Source organism: Pangasianodon hypophthalmus, chromosome 16 (assembly GCF_027358585.1).
Source record: "Pangasianodon hypophthalmus isolate fPanHyp1 chromosome 16, fPanHyp1.pri, whole genome shotgun sequence".
In the NCBI taxonomy this organism is placed as follows: domain Eukaryota; kingdom Metazoa; phylum Chordata; class Actinopteri; order Siluriformes; family Pangasiidae; genus Pangasianodon; species Pangasianodon hypophthalmus.
In genome coordinates this window covers 4,951,574-4,972,837 of record NC_069725.1, presented here as the reverse complement: position 1 = coordinate 4,972,837, position 21,264 = coordinate 4,951,574, and the positions used below count along the sequence as shown (strand labels likewise).

At 36.5% G+C, this 21,264-nt stretch overlaps 1 long non-coding RNA gene across 2 annotated transcripts in view; it reads left to right on the top strand.

The window, feature by feature from the left end:
* Nucleotides 1-655: 655 nt before the first annotated feature.
* The window catches only part of LOC113545645 (uncharacterized), a 31,624-nt gene continuing 11,015 nt past the window's right edge, over nt 656-21,264 (top strand). For both annotated transcript variants that reach the window (XR_008304139.1, XR_003404639.3), the window contains exons 1-3: nt 656-1,400; nt 1,987-2,462; nt 18,803-18,855. This is a non-coding gene — a long non-coding RNA (uncharacterized LOC113545645). The remainder of the gene's footprint in view (nt 1,401-1,986; nt 2,463-18,802; nt 18,856-21,264) is intronic.

Below are 21,264 nucleotides of genomic sequence, written 5' to 3'. Positions count from 1 at the left end.
TGGAGGAAGGATTTGTGGTTATGCATGGGTTTGTTTGTGTGAGTTTAATGGCCCATGGATACTAAAAGACTAATGAAACATACTATCACCATTTTTTATAGTATTGCTCTATATTGTTAAATGTTTGGAGGAAACTACATAAGAACAGCTTTGGAAAGATTTTCTGTCATGTCAGTCTCATCCTAAGACCTTAACTAAGACTGTTAACTAAAGAGTAACTAAACAGATTTTCATTCATTTCTCAGGAAAGGGAAATGTGTCAAAATTCTTATTTGTGGTAATCACACATATTACAGATGCACTGGATAAAGGTTCATAAGATTTAAATTTCTGTTGTCATTATATATGAGAATTGACAATAAAAACAAGCTGAAATGCAAAGCCGATAGATATTGTCAGTGTAAACATACAGTACTATCACATTCAGTTGCACAGTGAGTCATCAAAATGAAACAGTTACACCCAGATTGTCTTTCTTTTGGGTGTGATCCATCCATTTTGTGTAGCACTCTGTGTTCTAGTTAATACATGGGGACAGAAGTGTGTGTGGGTGTGAAGAATGTTTTAATGTGAGTATCTGTGATACCTCTATGTGTGTGTGTGTGTGTGTGTGTGTGTATGTATGTATGTTTGCCCAGTACTGTAGCTGATTAACCCTGGCTGTACCCAGCAGCCAAACCAAAAGGCCAACAAACTCCTAGTCCAATACAAACACACAAAAAATACACACACATTTTTATTAAATCCTGAAATTGTATTGATTTTTACAGAGCCACTAGGAGACACGGTGGTTATTTTGTAACAAGGTGTAGCCACAAATAACTATATTGATGCAACGAGTATTTCGTCACCATGAAATGGTTATCTAAGTATAAATACTGCAACTGGTCACAACTTGTATTTAAACAGAAATCAACTGAATTGGACCATTCTGGACACCAAACATGGAGCTGAGTGATAATATTACACTGGAATGATGCATAAATGAGATACGCAAGCTTGCCACTGGAGTTGCAACATGAATACCATTAGCCTGTGTCACCATAAGCAAATAGACTTTTTCACCCATCCCTGGCAAATAATTAACTGGAGGCCATATACAGTATTAAGTATGACATTAGACAACATGTTAATCTGTGGGCTTCATGGTCACAACCTAATAATTTGAGATACTTGGGTTATGGCCTCAACATATTAACTCAGATGTCTGTTTCATCACAAACCCTTGCTGAAACCTGGCAATACTGTGATGTTTCAGAAATTTGCAACATAGTTATCATATCACGACTTTTAAAAAAAACAAAAAAAACTTTCCAGACATTTGACAGTCCCATCCAAAGACAAATGGGACATTATGGAGAACCTATACCACAGCGCTCTGAAATTGTCGAATCTGACTGGTAAGAATGGGGTTGATAGATTTTCTATAATAGCAGTTCTAACATTATTGTGCTAAACATAATCTAGGCCTAATAATAAAGTGATTTAAATGTACTGTTATTTAAGAAGAAAAAATGTATAATCATTGATATGGTGATGTGTTTGAAAGGAAACATTTATTTGTTATTTTTGGAAGGAGTCTCCAGTGTCAGAGATTTGTAACAGTCAGTAAGACAGAGGACTTTGTACTTTCTGGCTTCTCAATAACATGACTAATATACCTAGAAGGCTGGTGAGGAGACTGTTCACGGCTGCTATAACATAACTGATAACAGGAACTGACTTGTTTTGTGGATTTTCCACATTTTTTTAATTGCTATGGTATAATACGAGTAATATAACACTTCAGGACATGCTCTTATTGGAAAATAATCAACGTCAGGACGGTAACAGTAACTCCTCTTTGTGTTGGGCTACATCACACCATCCCAGCATTGATTATTTTCCTATAACAGCATGCACTGTTGTGTTTTATTCCTTTCTTTGGCAGATAGGAAGCTCTCTGTCCTCACCATGACTCCTTTTGCTTTCTCTCCACGTATACAGGATGGAAGAAGGGCAGATCAATCAGCACTGAGTGAAGTCTGACACAGAGAAGAGAGATGGATCATTACAGAGATAAAACATGGCATGAGTCCATCTCTCCATTTCTCCAGCTTATATCACATACTTTAACAGATTTCCACTCTAAATAATGTAGCAAACTAGTGGTCCAGAATCTCTCGCATGTCTTTTTACATACGCATTTTTTTCCAAACCTTATTTATCAGTGCTGTTAACTACTTTTCGGTGTCTGTCAGCTCTGCTGTAACACACAGTGCAATACGGGAACCGCTGACAGATTTATTTTTAACACGGTTCCCAGTCCTCTCATTGTGACTTCCTCTTAACATCTCTCTCACTCGCTCTGTCATCATACACTCTCTCAGACACACACACACACTGTATCAAAAACGCTATGTGAGCAAGAACAAGAGAAGGAGAAACAATGCAGATACAAATAAAAGAAAAACTTTAATGCTGTAAGTATGTAATATTTATTAAAAGGATTCTATATAAAACTTTCTGGGTGATAGCTTTTAAGCAACTTGCTCTTACGCATGACTCAATTTGTATCAAATATTTCGAAGGTTAAGGTAGGACTTTAAAGAATTGCTCATTCATACAATGTTTAAACCAGTATAATACTTTAATAATGGGTTGGCATTTGGTAGATGTCTTTAGCCAGAGCAACTTAAAGAAGTACTCTATAGTTTCTATCAAAAACACCTCCTCATGCTGGTACAAATCACTCCTCATCTAAGAATATTATCAAGCTAAAACACTATTAGAAAGTAGCTGGTACAACAACAAAACAGTACAAGTCTTTTTTTTTAAAAAAATACTGCTCATTTATTCTCAGAAACAAGATGTCAAAACTCATTTACCATCGTATACCATTTCCAATCTCTGGGCGTTCAAGCTACAAAGTGGGGGAAAAAGTCATGGACGCCTCCATGTTCCTCTTTTGTTAACATCAATCTAGCCAGCTAACTATGATGAGTGATCTATATTTTTCTCCTCAAAACAGTGAATTGTATAGTCAGTTTTATAGATTTAACAATTGATTATGTCTGTATGTTGATTGATCTAAAGCAAATACTTGTAGACACAGTATAAATCATTTAAAAGTAACTTTGGTTACTGCTAATGCTGTGAGCAGCCATGTTGATTTGACATCAAGTGCTGAACTCAGGATTGAGAAGACCATCCTGACCATCTGAGTAGGAATTCCAAGTTGAGGGGGCATTTTCAGTAGTTTTTCCTAGTCAGAAGTTGAAATTTCTGAGTTGCAAGGTTTAGTAAAATGCAGCATAAGTGTTTGGTGAAGAGGTGGATCATTCAGTCTTTGTTTGAGTTACAACTTTCCCTTAACGTGCCATCACTGAATGCGGAAGCTTCCAGTCAGTCTCTTTGCAGTATGTGTTAGCACTGCAGTTACCTGTATTAATCCCTACCTTAAGATAGTATAATATAATATTACTGAACTGCTTGTCTTTTTTAATCAGATAACAACATGCACTGCTACACTAGACTTGTCACAAGTGGGGAAAGCATTCACAGATGGTAGATTTAGTTAATGATTCCACACACTCCTTTAATGAGCCGATTCCTAATTGGAACCACTGTGATGGATTAGCTGCACCGTCAAGTTGATGTTAATTAATCAAATCTTGCACATAAATGCACTGAGCTGAGCCTGAGAGAAAAACAGGCTCATATCTAAGGTCGAATGATAATATGTGGTGAGTTGAGGAAGGACACAAGTGTATAAAAGCAGTGTGTATTTATTTGGGGCTTTCCACAAATCATTATCAAAGTCTGTAGCATGGGTCAAATAACAGGCAGACAGCAACACACAAGCACAACCCATAATCGTGACACATCAAGACTTTAGCGGAGACCAGCTCAGTAATGCACATTAAACAAGCAACTTCACAAAGAAACAAAGACACAGGATAGTATAAATAGGTGAACACAATCAAGACACAATAGGGAGATGAACCAATGACAAAACAGGGGTGGAGAAAAGACTGAAATCCAAACAACACTTATGTGGCTATATAAGCAAAAACATGACAGGAATTAAATACAAAACACAGAAGTAGCGCTATTTGCATTGAGAGCCGTGACCTGTGCTGAGAGGGGGAATTCGTGACACTACAATGGACAGTTAATAGCTACGACTATATATGGTTATGAAGGGATTTATGGCTACTTCAACTAAACCAAAATAAAAATGTTCAAAATCACGCTATCCCAGATTTATTTACATGTTACATGGCAACAGTGGCAAGACAAAACCCCTTGAGACAACATGAGGGAGAAATCAGACTCAAAAGGGAACTAAAAGGAAACACATCTTCCTCTGGGTGACATCGGATAGTGGGCTTATAAATCATTACAGTTTACATATAGAAGTGAAGGCAGAACTAAGGAAGTTCAGTATGAGCAGATTGTGAATCAGAGTCACAGGGCAGTCTTTATGATTACAACAGCAATTCTTAGGTACAAATCTACAGTGTCCATGTGAGATTATCCACTGGAACAAGGGTGAGACTTGGGAATAAACTGATTTTGGGATGTGCAAATCTAGGGTGTCTGTGTGGGACTATTTACATCTACAACATTTGGCAGATGCTCTTATACAGAGCAACTGCTCAGTTGTCTACTTGAAAAACAAATCCATATGCCTGTACAGATTGGCCAGAGTCTACAGACACTAACAAGCTGCCAGAAACAGGAATCTGAGCAGATAAATAAGTAAATAAGTGATGCGTATGTTTTAAGTGCATGGTTAGTGTTTGTTCAAGTTCTTATCTCAGCTGTTCAAACAGTCAGGGGAAGTTCACACCAAAAAAAGTCATGATGCTTGTCATCCGTGTGTTTTTAATGATGGTGTTTCAAACTGAGCTGTACTTGTTGCTTAAAATGCTTGAGGTGCAGTACAGAAAATCATGTGATGATAGAAAGAGAAGAGAAGGCGGCCCAAGCACTGAGCCATGTTGGACACTAGTAGAGATTCACAAAACAGTTTTAAATAAACTAAGGAAAAGACAAAAAAAAAAGAAAAAACAAATTAAATTAAACACAAATTCATCTGACCAGAGGCCTATTTTATATCTCAGCATGAACCTGGACAGCACTGACCACCCAATTAACAGTCAAACTGCATTAAATATTATGTTATATTTATATTACTATGTTTTAACTTTTTCTACATCATTTTAGACTATGCAGCTCTCCCCTAAAATATATATTTCTGTTTTTATACCAAGGTTTGCATGTTTTCATTTCCACAAAGCTGATAATGTATATATGTTCATTTTAATGGATTAAACAGGGTTCTATAGAAGGAGATATTTTAGCAACAAAGTATGATTTAACTAGCTATCAGACTGTAGCATATGTTAAACTGAAAAAAAAAACAAGCAAAGAAAAACAACATTTGTACCACGGCGCCTTTTAATACTCGAATCTGATTGGTCAGAAGGTCTTGATTCGTATACGTAATTGATTAATAAGAATATATTTAAGATGTGCTATTATTTAACTAAGAAAAACTGTTGTTATAGTGAAGCTTTCTGTAAGGAGACGTTTATTTGATACTTATGGAAGGAGTCTCCAGTGTCAGTGCCTAATAACAGTAACGCAACAAGCTGTTATGAGTTTTTTTTTTTTTTTGTCTTATTAATTGTATAAGACAAAATAGAGATAGAAAAAAGAGAGGCTTGTGTGTGGACGACTATTTATAGCTGCCATAATTAATATGAGGGACTAACTTGGTTCCCGGACATTCCACAGCATTAAAAGTAACTATAAATGGATAAAAAACTATGATGTGTCGGCATATTGCTCTGGTGTAAAACACTTCAGGATGTGCTGTTATTGGTATATAATCATCGTCATGGTGGCAGAATGCCCTGAAGTGTGTTATTCCTTACTTATCACACTAAACATAAAACCATAACTGTCAATCTACTAATTATGCAAAGTCAGTGTAAGGTGTTGATTGTTTCACTTTAATTTGACAGTAAAGTTTCCATAATAATCAAAGAAAGCCATAAACTAGACATATAAATAAAAAAAGAAAAAGAAAATGAATACATTCTCATAGTCTTTTAAGATCTATGACTACTGATGTATTCATCATCCCTGTTTTCTTCTCTCCTTTCTGGTTTGCACTGTATCTGAGTCTCCAATGCTCTTTTAACGGCGGTCTAATAAATTATAAATGTGTTTAACTTAAGCAGGGAGTTTCACAACGAGGACTTTCTTTTCAGATCTTTATTTAGAGAAGTTTAACTTTAATGACATTCTGCAACACTGAACGACTTGAATGGGACTTTCGGCTCAGTGCGCCGGCTGTAGTGGACTAATGAAAAGAGAGAGCCAATGAGAAAATGTGAGTCATTCCGCAGCCTTGTAAATAGATGCCCGAGAAGCAAGAGCGGCCTGCACAAAGAGAATATTCAACAAAGAGAAAGAGAGAATGAAAAGAATCCATTAGAAAGTGAGCTGATGAACGAAAGTGAATTGGATAGCAGCGGTCTGAGCTCTGGGGACGTGGCCTGGATTCTCATGACTGAAATCCCACACCTCGGCGTGACGGGTTGGCGCTTATTGGTCAAACGGTGCTCTGATGTTGCACAGCCACGTCTATGCAAGCAACCATGGTCAGTCATGGATATGATTGGAAATAACCGAGATTTACATAATTCAACTCTCTATAGACCTGTGCTGGCTGAATAGTTAGAATAATCTTGGAGTGAGTTCTCAACCTTCTGGAACATTGTGTTATCTGGTAAAGAATGTAAAGGAAATCTCTCACACACTCACACAAAACACATATTTCCCGTGAGCAGTGTTTTTTTTTTTTCAGCTGGGTTGGCATGTATTGTCCTCTCCTAAGAATGTCATAGCAGAGACGTTACATACCTCAGAAAAGCCTTCCTGCTTTTAGGAACACCACTGATAACATTCCAGTACCCTTTTCAGCATATGTGCAAAAAAGAGGCCAAGGTTTTACTTTAGTCTTTAAAAGTGTGTTGACACAAAGAACAGTGACCATTATACAAACCTCAGCCAACTTCACAAACACCAGTGTGAATTATTATATAACCATAAGTATGCAGAAAGAAAATGTGGGTATGTGGAACTTATATAGATTACAGATCTATTGTTGGACAAATAAAAACAGACCCTATAGTAGCAGGATTCTTCTGAGAGATTTGTAAATACAGTGCTGGGTATGTACTATATATGTACCTGGGAAAACCCTTCACATGGGGAAATTTTTGACATTTTCGATTACATATAGTTATGAAATGTGGTTTTCTTTGTTTGGCATCTCAACCAGAAGTAAAGTTCAAACATTTAAAATCTGGTTACCTCAACCTGAAACTGATAATGGAGAAAACTATATTTAAAGATTTCATTCTGACTGTGGAGAAAGGGCATCACAGAAATTTTCACAGCTGGTAGCTGATTATAAACTGAACTGATTAGGATTATTTCCATTCCACTATTCACTGTGAGGAAATCACACTTACCATAGCTAGCAAGGATTTAGATGTCTTTAAGGAGACTGACTGTGTTTGCCACCATGTTTGTTGCCCAAAAGACCCACAAGTTGAGGTGTCATCGTATGTTATCAGCAGAAAAAAACTCAATTTTGGCCAAAACACAATTATTGGTCTTTTTTTGGATATTTTCCAGTGACATCCGACGGGTTTTCCCAGACTGCCACACACATCCTGATCTCCTCAGTCACCCTTTTTCCCATGCTGAACATCAACTTGAGTCACTCTCTTCAACTCTCTAACAGACTACACTTATCTGTAATCTGTGTTATTAGAACAAAGCGTTAATAAAACATTTTGCTGAAACATTGCAGGCACACTTGTAAACATTATGCGAAACCCAGCACATTGAATGTTCTTCAACATTCTGAAAATGTTCTGCTAGCCTAAAACTGTTGGATTTCAGAAGTCACCTCATGAGGAAGTAAAATTGGATTACAATTAAAATGACATCACTGGCATTTTAGCTATACCACAGAGTAGTTTATCAAACCTTTTTAATCATTCTCGCACTAGCTAGCACCATGTTCAACAATTTTATGTGCTACTATGTTCACTGTTTCACAGAACAGAGACTAGACATAGATGCTAGCTTGCTAGTTATTAGTAGCTGTCACAAAATGGAGGAAGATGGATGTGCAAGCTATTTATTAACAATCCCTATCACCATATAAAGGGATTAAAAAAAGAAAAAACAAAGCTCAGCCCTAGAAAGCCTGGCAAAGATAAGTGAACTGGTAGAACACAGATGTAAATGAAGGCTAACAGGAAACAGGTGAGTTCAATAGGCAAGTGAGTGAGAAAGACTAGCATCTGGACTGGATTGGATTGTGGATCCATGGTGGCTTCTGCATTGGCGGTGAAATCAGATACAACAGTACAACAGTACCTGTCTAATATTAGCTCCCATTAACAGTCAGGATAAATGAATTATAAACTTCAGTTAGCCAGTTGAACAGGAAGTAGTTAATAATTAATTGTGTAGTGACAATATGGGGTTGATATTGTCTTTAAATATGTGATATTTTTCAACCTACAAATTGCTCTTTCGTGGAGGAAAACCTGAATTTTTTCACTAACTAATGGTTTTTTTTAATGTATTTTTTATTAAAGGAAAGACAAAACATCTAATCATTGATATGGTGAGGTTTTCTGTAAGGAGATTTAATATTTATGGAAGTAAAAAGTATCAGCACTTTTTAATAGTCAGCAAGGTTTCCACTACAGGAAAGTCTTCAGAACAGAGTAATTTGCCCTTTTTTGTTTTCTCAGTAACATAATAGGTGACATAATAGGTTTATTATTAACTCTGCAAAAGAGAAAAAAGAGAAGCTGATGAGGGAATGACTGTTATGTTATAACAGTTATATTATATTATTATATTATTGTTATATTATATTATAATGACTGCTATTATAACTTAAGTGGTAACAGGAACTTGTTTCGCAGATGGTCCGCATCATTAAATGTAATGGTATGAAGTGTTTTTCATTGATAAATAATGACTTTTCACTGTTGTTGTAGTATAAGAGGAATAAAACACTCTGTGATGTGCTGTTCTAGTAAAATAATCAATGCTGAAGTCCTGAGGTGTTTTATTCTTTACATAGTGGGGCGTTAATATGAAGTCTTCTCATAAATATTTGAAAGTAGCATAATTGCAGGGTTTGTTGTGTATGAATCTTCTGATTGGTGTCAATGAATGTGAAGTCTCCATGTTATTCTGGATTTTGAGGAACTGATGAAACTCAGGCAGCAGTCTATGAGCTTTTTATTAACCATACTGCTTGTACTGGATGTTGATTAAATCACATCTGAAAACCTCTTCATCAACTCCCTGCCAGTCTGCCTGCAGATAGAAAGCCTCCTGCCTTCATTAGCTTTCTCATTAGTGACAGTAGAGCACCACAATTAAGTCTTATCTCTTCTTTTTGTAGAGGCAGGAAATGAAACCAGATCCAGAATGTTCTCTACCCTCCATAGAGGTTGTGCTGATATCTGTGAGTGTGTGTCATGGGTTGGTCTAGTGTGTGCCTGGCTGCTCTGTATTCAAGGTGTGTATGAGTCGTGACTCACGTAAGTATCCATCAGGGTGCTATGCGTGCTGATTGGCTAGGTCAAGGAGTCTCTCTGGCCAATCAGAAGCCACTAAGGTGACTGCTGAGGGATACAGGACACACACAGAGACAGCTGTATCCAAGCAACCCCCTCCCAGCATCAGATAAAGACCTTATAGGACAAATAGTGTACAGGATAACTATGTTATTATAACAAAGACAAAACTCTTAAAAGAGATAGAAATGTAAGAGCTTATCGTATCCGTCAGTCTCTTTTCTGTGGATTTTCTCACAGTGAAATCTGTGCACGACCTCAACTCCAAACAGCTATTTTGGATCTGCTTCATATTAAATGTGTCAGTATTTGAGGTTCACTGAGATGCTGTGAGAAGCTGGACAAAGATTTGGTTATGTTCCTGTTCAAGGTCATAAGAGCAGCATATTCCACAACAACGATCATGGGAGTTTAGAGCCCATTTTAATTTATTTATCAGAAAAAAAAATTGTTTAATAAACTAATTAAAAAATTAGTTTAATAAACAAACAAACAAACAAAAAACAAACAAACAAATAAATAAATAAAAATTGCAACTAATTGTAGAATCGTTCTTTCTTTCTTTCTTTCTTTCTTTTGTTAGTTAGCTAATTAGTTATTCTTTTTATAATTATTACTTAATAAAAGTTAATAATTAATAGATAAAAAAACAGATCTATTTTTTAAACTTATTCTACCCACAGTGTTCCCATTTTACTTCACATTATCCTTTTATATAAAGATATATAAATATAAAGATCACAAATTTGTATTTTTGCATATTTTTCTAGATGTACTGATTTATTCTTCTTATTTTTTTATTTCTATTTTACTTATTTTGTAAATATAATGTTACTAAAATATTGTTTGTCTTTTTGAAATGTATACTAATTTGAGCTGGTTTCCAAATGCATTAAAGGAAAACAGAATATAAAATTAACATATTCCTCTAATAATAATAATAAGAAGAAGAAGAAAAAGAAGCCCAAAATCTCAAAGTAATTTAAATAACATTAAATAAAAAATATTAATGATAAAGCATTAATAAATTAATATGCAATCAATAACAAAAACATTACAAATATTGAAATTTTTTATATACATTTAAATTTTTTAAATATATAATCATAAAAATTTGAAATCCTACCTTTAGTTTATTTATAAAGTCCAAAAAGAAAGTTGCAATCAGTGTTACAAACAGGAACCTGCTAGAATCAGTCCCTTAATGAAGACCAGTGCTTCAAAAAAAAAAAAAAAAAATCATTTGGAAAAAAACAGGCAAGAAAACATGAGTGGGCGTGTTGAAGAAGCCCCGTTTCTTGTAAGTGATAAACACAGGGACTAATCTATACAGACTGAGAGATCAGCAGTTTATCCTCTGATTCACTGTGATGATCAGCATCTTTATGACCTGATGCTGGCAGGTTCTGTGATCCAGCTTCAGTAAGACTCTGTCGCTCAGTACACTGCTCACCTCAGCAGATATCAGGCTTATCAGTCTGTCTGTTCCCCATAACAAATAATGCTACAGCAAGCTCTGCTTTTGCTTGTGTGTGTGTGTGTGTGTGTGTGTGTGTGTGTGTGTGTGTGTGTGTGTGTGTGTAAACTCCAGCAGTGCTGATAATTAGTCCTTTGCCAGAGCAGGCTGAGGTAAAGAGCACTCAGTACAGCATCATGAGCAGTCTCCCTGAACCAAAGACTGCTTCTAACTAATATATTAACATCCTACATTTACAATTCAATTCACTTTTATTCAGAGTGCGTTATAGACAACATGAGGAAGAAACCCTGAGAGGAATCCGAGTCAAAATGGAAACTATCCTCTGGTGAGTGACAGTCCGATAATAAAATAATAAATCATTAATGAAAAAAATGATTCAGTGTTTCAGTAAATGACAAAAACAAATCTGTGATTTTTACACAAAAAAGCAAATTATAAGAAATGCCTTAATGCTTTATATTAAAACCTAATACTTAAATGCCTTAAGTTCTTTACTAAATTAATTCATGTAAATGTGCGGCTAAAACACATTTACATGAATTAATATATTTTCCTCCCTTTACTGGGTTTATTTAATATTATTTTGCAAGCACTCACAAAACTAAACAAAAAGAAGTAATGTTTACTTGAACTGAAGTGGGGGTGTGGTTTTTGATCTTCATTTGCATATGCATACACAGAACTTTAAACTGATAGAATTTTGAGCATTATGGATTGGTTGTTTTCAATATTTCTTGTTTTGTGTTGACTTTAAGGCCTACTGTATTATGAAATATTTTGAAAGGTCAAGTGTTTCGGTAAAGTTTTCTTGGGTCACCCTCTTTGTGTGTCAAGCGACAGAGTCAGAGACAGCTGCAATTGCAGTTAGAACTTTATTAAAACTGGCAGACAGATCCAAAATGTGAAGCAAACTCGTAAACAGGAACAGGCAAGATGTCAGGCGATCAGCAAACGACAATTCAAGGGCAAGATTCAAAATACAAAAAAAACAGGAAGCAAGGGGAGATCAAAAACCAGAATAGCAAACATGAAAACAAAAGGCTTGGTAAGTCAGGTAAAAGTACACTGAGAATTACTTCGCAAGCAGCCATTGTGTAACTACATGTATATATAGGGTGAGGGTGTGATTGGAAAAAGGGGTGCCTGGTTAGTATTCGGGTGAATGGGAACATGCCGGTGGAGTGAGGTGTTGGGGATTGTAGTCTGTGGCGGACATGTTTGGAGGCCGCAGTGTGTTCTGGGAAGTGGAGTTCCTGGTGGATTCCAGCACTGGCATGACATAATGTTTCTCGGTCATGTGTATGGTGTGTATATGTGTGTGCACTGACGTTACTTAAGTAATCATGTTGGGTTCTACCAGTTAAGTCTTTATGAAAGCTCTCGTAAGTGCATTGGAGAGCTACTGTACTTCTGATGAGAACAATTCAAGGTTCAATTCAACAATTCACACTTTTCTTGAGTAAATTTCACTCCAATATTTTTAGGTGTAGAAAAGACATACACTACATTGAAAAAATATTAGAGGGAAATTTACTCAAGAAAAACTAAAGCCAACACAAAACAAGAAGTATTGAAAACAGCAAATCAATAAAGCTCAAAATTCAATCCGTTTAAAGTTCTGTGTATGCATATGCAAATCAGATTCAAAAACCAAGCCCCCACTTTAGTATGCAATCAGTTCAAGTAAACATTACTTCTTTTCTAATTTAGTACAGAACTTAAAGCATTTATGTAATTCTAATAATTTGCTTTTTTGTGTAAAAATCACAGATTTGTTTTTGTCATATTTACTGAAACACTGAATCTTTTTTTTTTTCAGTGTTTTTTCAGTTTTTAAGTGTGTTTTTCAGTATGAACATTTTGTGAATAAGAGTCCTGGATAAGCACAGGACAGTCTTTATGATTACAGCAGCAGTTCTTAAGTACAAATCTACATTATCCAGGTGAGCTTATCCATATTTGCTATTTACCATGCACAGATTGTTATAGAAGTTCTAACTTGATGGTGAAATGATCATGTAGGTAATATAAAAATATAGGAAATATCCAGGAGGTGAAAACAGTGTGCATGTAGGTTGACAGAGAGAGTGTCAAGGAGGGGGTGGGGGGTGGTAGGAGGTAGAGAGCTGGATTCTCCATCCTCCGTTTTCACATTACAGCTAAGAATGCTGTGTCAGAAGTGTGTGTCTGTGTGAGGTTCTGAATTCCACAGCCCTATTCCACCTACCTGTTTGCTGCTTGAATCTGTACGTATCATTCACACACTTCACAACAATGCTGAATGGATGGATTATCCAGAGGTGACATCTAGTAGCACCAGTGACGCATATATCACACTCACGCACTCACTCACACACACACACAAATGCAACCTTTGTCTTGTTCACAAAAAAAGCGCCAAAACGAATAGTCACACTCTCATTTTTTTTCAAAATAGGAAATGAAAAACAAATGAGTGTGAATGAGGCTGTCTGGACATGTCTGGTTTTAGTGTGTCATAGCTCAGTTTAACAAAAGTGTGTGTAAGATTTGAGAAAGAGAAAGAAAGAGAGAGAGAGAGAGAGAGAGAGAGAGAGAGAGTATATCAGTGGTCATGTGAGAAAGCCTATCAGATATCGCTGTGGCTGAATTCCAGCAAACAGATTAAAAAAGATTTTTTTTTCTGCCTATAACATATTTTGACACCTCGAATTTAGGAAACAATAAATATATTTTACCAAAATGACAAGGAAATGTTTTTATTTACTTTTTACGTCTCACCTGTGATATCTTCCTGCTAAGATCTTTAAGTTTAACAAAGGCCGTGATGAAAACAGTCAGTCTGCCTAAAGCTGTCTAAAACCTCACTAGCTAAGTGTGATTTCCTAGGCGGAAATTATTGGATAAAGCTAAGTGCTCTAGCGAAATGCACATAAACCTAAAAAATTCAGTTTGTAATCAGATATCGGCTTTCAAAATGTCTGTGATGCTCCTGAAGTCTGAAAGAAATCGTTCAATGCTTTTAATTTTCGCACTTTTCATTTGTCTTGGCATTTTCAGAGCCATATATATAGTAGGAAAAGTCGACATTTAACAATGCCACCAGCTGTTTCTCTATCCATATCTGTTTAGTGCTCCAAACATTCCCATCTGTATCTGTATTCAGAGTTACCGAAGTGGGTGTGGCCTAAACCTGATGTTTTTTTATTACATATGAACCCTACCATTTATTATTTTTGTTTGTACCTACTTACAACATTTTTAAATTTATTGGACAGTCTAAACACAATAGTAGCCTATTGTAAACCACCGCTACCTGGACCAGGCAGTTACTAAGGATCGCCAGATGTCTGTGTTAAAGAACGTGGTCTTTATTTCAGCATAACTTCACACCGCTTGCACAACTTATTTGTTTTTGGTTTTCAGTGGATTCCGTCTGTGAACTTTTCTGGCAAGCCTTCTAAAAAAGCCCAAATCTAATAGTGTGCCTCCTATTCATATCTATATTTGTATCTGTTTGGAACATTATTATCTGTTCAATCTGAGTAATTGAAGCACTACAGATAATGTATTCATATTTGGTTACATCTCTATCACACATATATATTACAAGAAGAGAGTAATGAGTGATATCTTAATATATTTTTGAATGTGTGTGTGTGTGTGAGAGAGAGAGAGAGAGAGAGAAAGAGAGACAGAGAGGGTTATATAACAAAAATCCCTTTTTGGAGCAGTTTCTCTCTCTCCCTCTCTCTCTCTCTCTCTCTCTCTCTCTCTCGCTCTCTCACACACACACACACACACACACACACGCACTGACACAGAGGCCAACAAGCCACCAGGGCAGTCTGTGCATGTACATCTGCAGCTCTCACTCTGCTCGCTTCAGCCTACACACAGCTGTGTCTGATAAGGCAATCTGATTGAGTCACTGTGTCTGATCTTTCATTGCTCTGTCACCACTTCTTCATTCCGTCCACATTTCTTCATTCCTTTCATAGAGGAATGAAGACCGGACACTCTGTTATTCATCAGTGGACAGTACAGTACATGGTACTCGACCCAATCCCTGATCCCATATTTCTTCTTATTTCTATTGCCTACTGACTTGTGTTGAAACTAGGCACCTGGGTTAAATTTTTGTTACCCTTCTTGCCAGGATGTGCTCTCTCTCTCTCTTTCTCTCTCTCTCTCTGTCTTTCCTCTGAGAAGAGTGTGCTCAGATGACACACAGCAGCAGAAGTATTAATTCGAGCTGTAAAGCTACAGTTTCATTTTGGCTTTCTTCGTCCTTGTAGATTAAAGTCTGGACGGTGCACTAATCATGAGCCAAAATGGATAACGCTTCAATTTAAAACTTACCCTGGGAAGAGTTCCAAATTTTGTGTAAAAATAAAATCAAACCTTGAAGCGCTTTCATTTTTTTGGTACTATGATCAGAGCATCTTATCTTACATATTGGCACCAGGTACTATCATGCAAAAAGAAAAAAAAAATGGCTCATGTATCTGAAAAGGGTATACATAGTTTTGGATATGTACACTGCCTGATGGAAAAGTGACATTTGTTAAATTTATGAAGAACTAGGAACACTGGGAACTCAAACCCAGAGTTCATGGGCCACTGAGAATTCGCACTGTGCTGTGACCCCCTTCGATTCCTCATTTTCCCATAGTTCCCTTAACTTCCTGTTATGCCATCTTGAAAGCAATCAGACACTTCATTTACTAATTAAAAATAGTAGCTATCATTAGCTTACTAATCTTTAGAGTTTATCAATCATAAATTATAAATTATAATATAAACTAAATTGATTACTTACATTAATTCCTTGAAGGCATTGCATGTTTATGTAGTCAGTGTTTAATATGAATTTTCTCCAGTTGGAAGGTGCTGTTTACATTTCCCCCAATTTTTTTGTATTTTTAACTTCAATATAGTGAAAAAAGAGGGGATAGTGAGGGAACGACTGTTTATAGCTGCTATAATGTAAGTGATAACAGGTACTAAGTGTTTTCATGAATGTTCCACAACATTAAATGTAAGTATAAATGGATAAAAAGTACTTAATTAAAACATATATCATTATATTTTTATAATAACCTGTCCTGTCATGTTGTAATCCTTAGAAATTGTTTTGCTAGGTAGTTTTTAGTATGGTGGACATTACAAAGTGAATTACACTTAAAAAAAATAATAAACATTTTCCAATATCAAAAGTAAAAATGAAAAAGTTACATGATAAAAAGACAATTATATAAAATGATGACAATATATCAGCTTTTGCCTTTCATGTGGTGACCATTCAGGAGGTGTAAACTGCTACGTTGCTAAACCAATGATCATAGTAGAAAAAAAATGTGCATTAACTTTAAAAATTACTTCCTTATCATATGAAGGCAGAGGAAATAGCGTGAGATCAGCATGGCCTCTTTCATCCTCTTCTACTCGACAGCCTCCTGCTTTCCTCAATCTCCACTATCATAATGCTGATGGAATCCTTAATGACTTCCTAATACACACACACACACACACACACACACACACACACATACACATACACACACAAACAGCACTGGGAGCCAGTGTGTCTCCTCTCCTGCTTCTTTTATGACATTCCAGGCTCAAGCTGGTCTAAAATAGCCAAGCTTGCTCTGCACAGGAAGTGGGGTGTGTGTGCACAGGAAGAAGCAGACAGGAGCTGGAGACAGCAGTCTGCTCAGCTCAGCTCAGGGTCAAGGGTCACACACAACTCCACTGCTCAGGAAACACACACACACAGGGATGGACATATACAAATTAAATAAAATAAATAGTATACATTTTATGCAGATGTATGAAAGTGAAGAATGGAACTACAATATATTAATTAGTAGTACCTTAATTCTCTCTTACTCTTAATCTTTTTCTAAAATCCTCTGTCCCACACACACACACACACACACACACTCGAACACACAGCGACTTTCCCTCTTTTCCTGACTCAGTGTTTCTCTGGTCATCTCTCACTCTTCCCTCATTCCCCATTTTCCAATTTTAGCTCTTTTTCATGCTTCATCAGAGAGACACCCATGATAGGTGCTGTCTTTTTAAGGGATGATCAAGGCAATTCCTCAGGAAAAGAGTCTTTGATGGATGAATATTTGAAAAAAAAATGGAACATGACATGACCCAGAGAGAAGGAGTCCGGAAGAGCTAAGAATACAAACCACTGACTAGCATTTATTCCAAGCCCAGTCTATGAGTGATTAGCAAAGCCTTTTTGGGCTTCTTTAGCAAACAGAGCATTTTAAAATTTGTAAACATTTGTAGGCAACCTTTTTTTCCCACATAAAACTGTTTTCCCCAAAACCTTGCTGCAAAGTAAGTGAAATATAAGGAATGCTATTTTGCAAAATTGATGCTGACACATGGGACAACTCCCAAAGACTCATATGCCTTGGTGATTTGTCTACAACCAGATGAAATGCCTGAACTATCAATGGCCGGATATACACACCTACTTGATTGAGTGCACATTAGAGTAAGAAATCATGAAAAAAACATGCAAGGGGAGATACTTACAATTTCATTTTGTGAAGCCATCTATAGCAAATACTGTATCACAAACACAATGCCAATAAAACCAGAATATTAAGATCTACACTGGATTATCATTCAGTTCTCATTCACTGACTCAGTAGCCTGAAGTATGCCTCTGGGAAATCAATAAATTGATAACACTGTACATGAAGGAATGGCATTATTTAATGCATTAGTTAACATGAACTTTACCATTAATACACTATCAGTAACATTAACAAAGTATTTGTAATAATAAAGTTGTATTAACTGATGTTTCTTTTCATATAATAAACCAAATAAGCCAATGCTCATACCATCATGAGTAAACTAAAGCCCACAATGACTTTAATTAAATAACACCCCATGTTTGTGGCTGTTAACTGGCAAAATTCAGAACTGAGCCTGAAGCACAAGTTCCATTTAACGTTTACACCTGGAGACCAGAGTTCAGTAAGATAACAACATTTACCATTTAGGAACATGTTGTCCTATAATTCTTGCGAATTTATGTAGATTTATTAATGGATCGAATAAACATGAATTAATGCAGGTATGTTTAGTCAACATCTGAACAAACATCAATTAATACTTGTGTTAACTCACTTTGTTACTTTATTAACATTACATGCAGTTTATTAATGCTGAAGTTGATGGTTTGTTCATGTTAACTAATGTAAATAATGTTAGTTTAGGGAACCTTAGTGTACGTAAAGCTTTACCAATACATTTTGTCATTTGCCATTTTTTCATAATGCACTGTGCACATTTTTCCTTAATTTTCTGTCGAGTCATCTGTTCTTCATGCTTGCAGCCAAAGACGTCCTCGGCTTACTTAAAAAGACATTCAGTTGATGGAATAAGATCGACAGATCGCAACTTCATTATTATGATAACCAGTATTTTATTCAGTAACACTTTTCACTTATTGAACTATAGTTCAGTATAACTCATAGGTAACTATCCAGGGTCTAGGCAGGAATAAATGAGTAGTACAGTATTAACACCTACTATTAACTACTACAGAATACTGGGTAAATGCTCTGTAAGTAATAATACATTACTGGTTTATTACCTAACATTAACATGAAGCACAAATCTGTTCCAGATCATCATTAACCTGTTGGGAAGGAGACAGTAATACCAAACATTAAGGAATGGGTAAGTCATTTGTATATGTTCGTTAATGACTGAAGTGTTACTGTGTCCTTCCTTAGGATTTAATGATGATCTGGAAGAGTATTGTAAGTGAAAAAGGAGCTATATAGGACTCTGTAGATATTACTTAGTTCATAATGAACTACCAAACCATTACTTCATTATTATTCATTAGTAGTTAATAGTAGTAACTTAGTCGTTAATAAAGCACTACTCATTCATTCCTGCATAGACCCTGCATAGTTATCTATGCTTGAGGCCCTTTCAGCTAGTGGGTCTTTATCACCAACTAGATTCAGCCATTTTCATCAGACATAACTGTACTTGGACTAGTATTAGCTGCAATCTTTGTCACCTTGTTCGTTTTCATCATCATTAGCTACTCTAGAATCTGGCTAATAGGAGAAGGATCTTGAGCAGAAGGTCCACAAGAGCCATAAGATAAATACCCTCACCTGTATGATCATTCAGAAACTCATTAAATCTGCCTTTTTTTCCATTCATTACCCTTTTACCATCTCACCTTTTTACCCTCATATTTGTCTGTGGCCCCAGGGCAAAGGTTAATGAGGGGTAATGTACTAGGCATGTTTATTATACATAATGTTAGCTTTACGTCAGATGCCCTTACTGGTGTAGTCTGGTTTAGTTTATGTCCTGTTAGTATTGACGTACTGTAGGATTATTTCTTTGCTCAAGTTCACTTTTGGGTCTGGCAAATACCTCCCTGACTGTGTAAACACATCTTGGTCATTATAAAGAAACGTTCAGTACTATAACCTTGTACTTTGACTGAAATAGTGACGTTTTTGTCACTTCTGCTGTGACGCTAATTTTCGCAAGCATCCTAGTGGGAGTTGCAGTGTTAACTTCCGTGAGCTTTCCATAACGATTTAAAAGCAGGAACTAACAGACATATTACCATTAGGCAACTGGAAACATTATTATATCAATATGTAAGTTTTATTTTAAAAAAGAAGCATTATAAAGTTGGGAAAATACACTAACTGTGCTAACTGAAAAAAAAACAAAGCAATAAAGTATGAAGTACTGTTTACTAAATCACTGTCCTCTTCCCCTCTGTGGTTTCCCATCATTGCCTGTGCAGGTCTTTGACCTCTTTTAACCGTTAATGCCCTTCAGTGATGCAACACTCTGACATACCAATCTGCCAACACCTCTCCTACACACACCAATCCTGTGAGGCAGTTCTGTGAAACCCACAGACTCAGATACACACACAAACACACACACACACAAATACAAATGCACAGAAGCCCTGCTGGCAGTGCTCCTGTGACTTATTTGTAAATCATGAACACACTGCAAATGAGCTTACAATCAATAAATGTATATGGTTAAAACACAGGGGGCGAGAGACATAGCGTCAAAGTGTAAGAGAGACACTGAGAAAAAGCAGAAATAAGGGGGAAAACAAGATGACAACATCACTGTCTGGCTTCCATATGACTAGCAAGGACAGAGAGAGTCTGTAATATCAAGGTCAACATGAGACATTACACATCACACACATGAAAAACACAAATCTATGACGAGCATGACTCACGTTTGGGATCTGTAAATGATTGGCTTCTCATCAATGCCTGTGTATATGCAGAGACTAAAAACACACGGGGGGTGGGGGGGGTGGGGGTTTGGTGGGATGGAGGAACATGTGACAACAACATGAAGTAAATCCAGATCAGAAGTCAAGAACAGAAACCCACATGATAACCACAAGTACACAGTAATACACTAAAAACCACACACACACACAAACCCCTGAATAACACTGTGAATAATTGGCTTATGATCAATACAGGAATACGTGCTGAGACTGCAAACACATAGAGAGTAAAGAAAACACAAATGCAGAAAAACAAGAAAACCGCATCAGAAGTCACTATAGGACATCCATATGACGGCAGCAGGTGCAGTTTTGCGTTAGGGTTGTACACAACATCACGCACTCATGCTTCTGTCCTCTCGGATATACACTCACCAGCCACTTCAATAGGAACACCTGTACAGCTGCATGTTCGTGCAATTGTCCAATCAACCAATCATGTAGCAGCAGCACAATGCATAAAATCATGCAGATACAGGTTAAGAGCTTCAGTTAATGTTCACATCAAACATCAGAAAGTGATTCTGGGAATTCTGTGTGTAGAAACACCTTGTTGATGAGAGAGGTCAGAGGATAATATCCAGAGTGGTTCATGTTGACAGGAAGGCTATGGAAACTCAAATAAACACTCTTTACAACCGTGGTGAGTAGAAAAGCATCTCAGAATGAACAACATGCTGAACATTGAGGCAGATGGGCCAGAACAGCAGAAGACCACATCAGGTTCCACTCCTGTCAGCCAAGAACAGGAATCTGAGGCTACAGTAAGCACAGGCGCATAGACA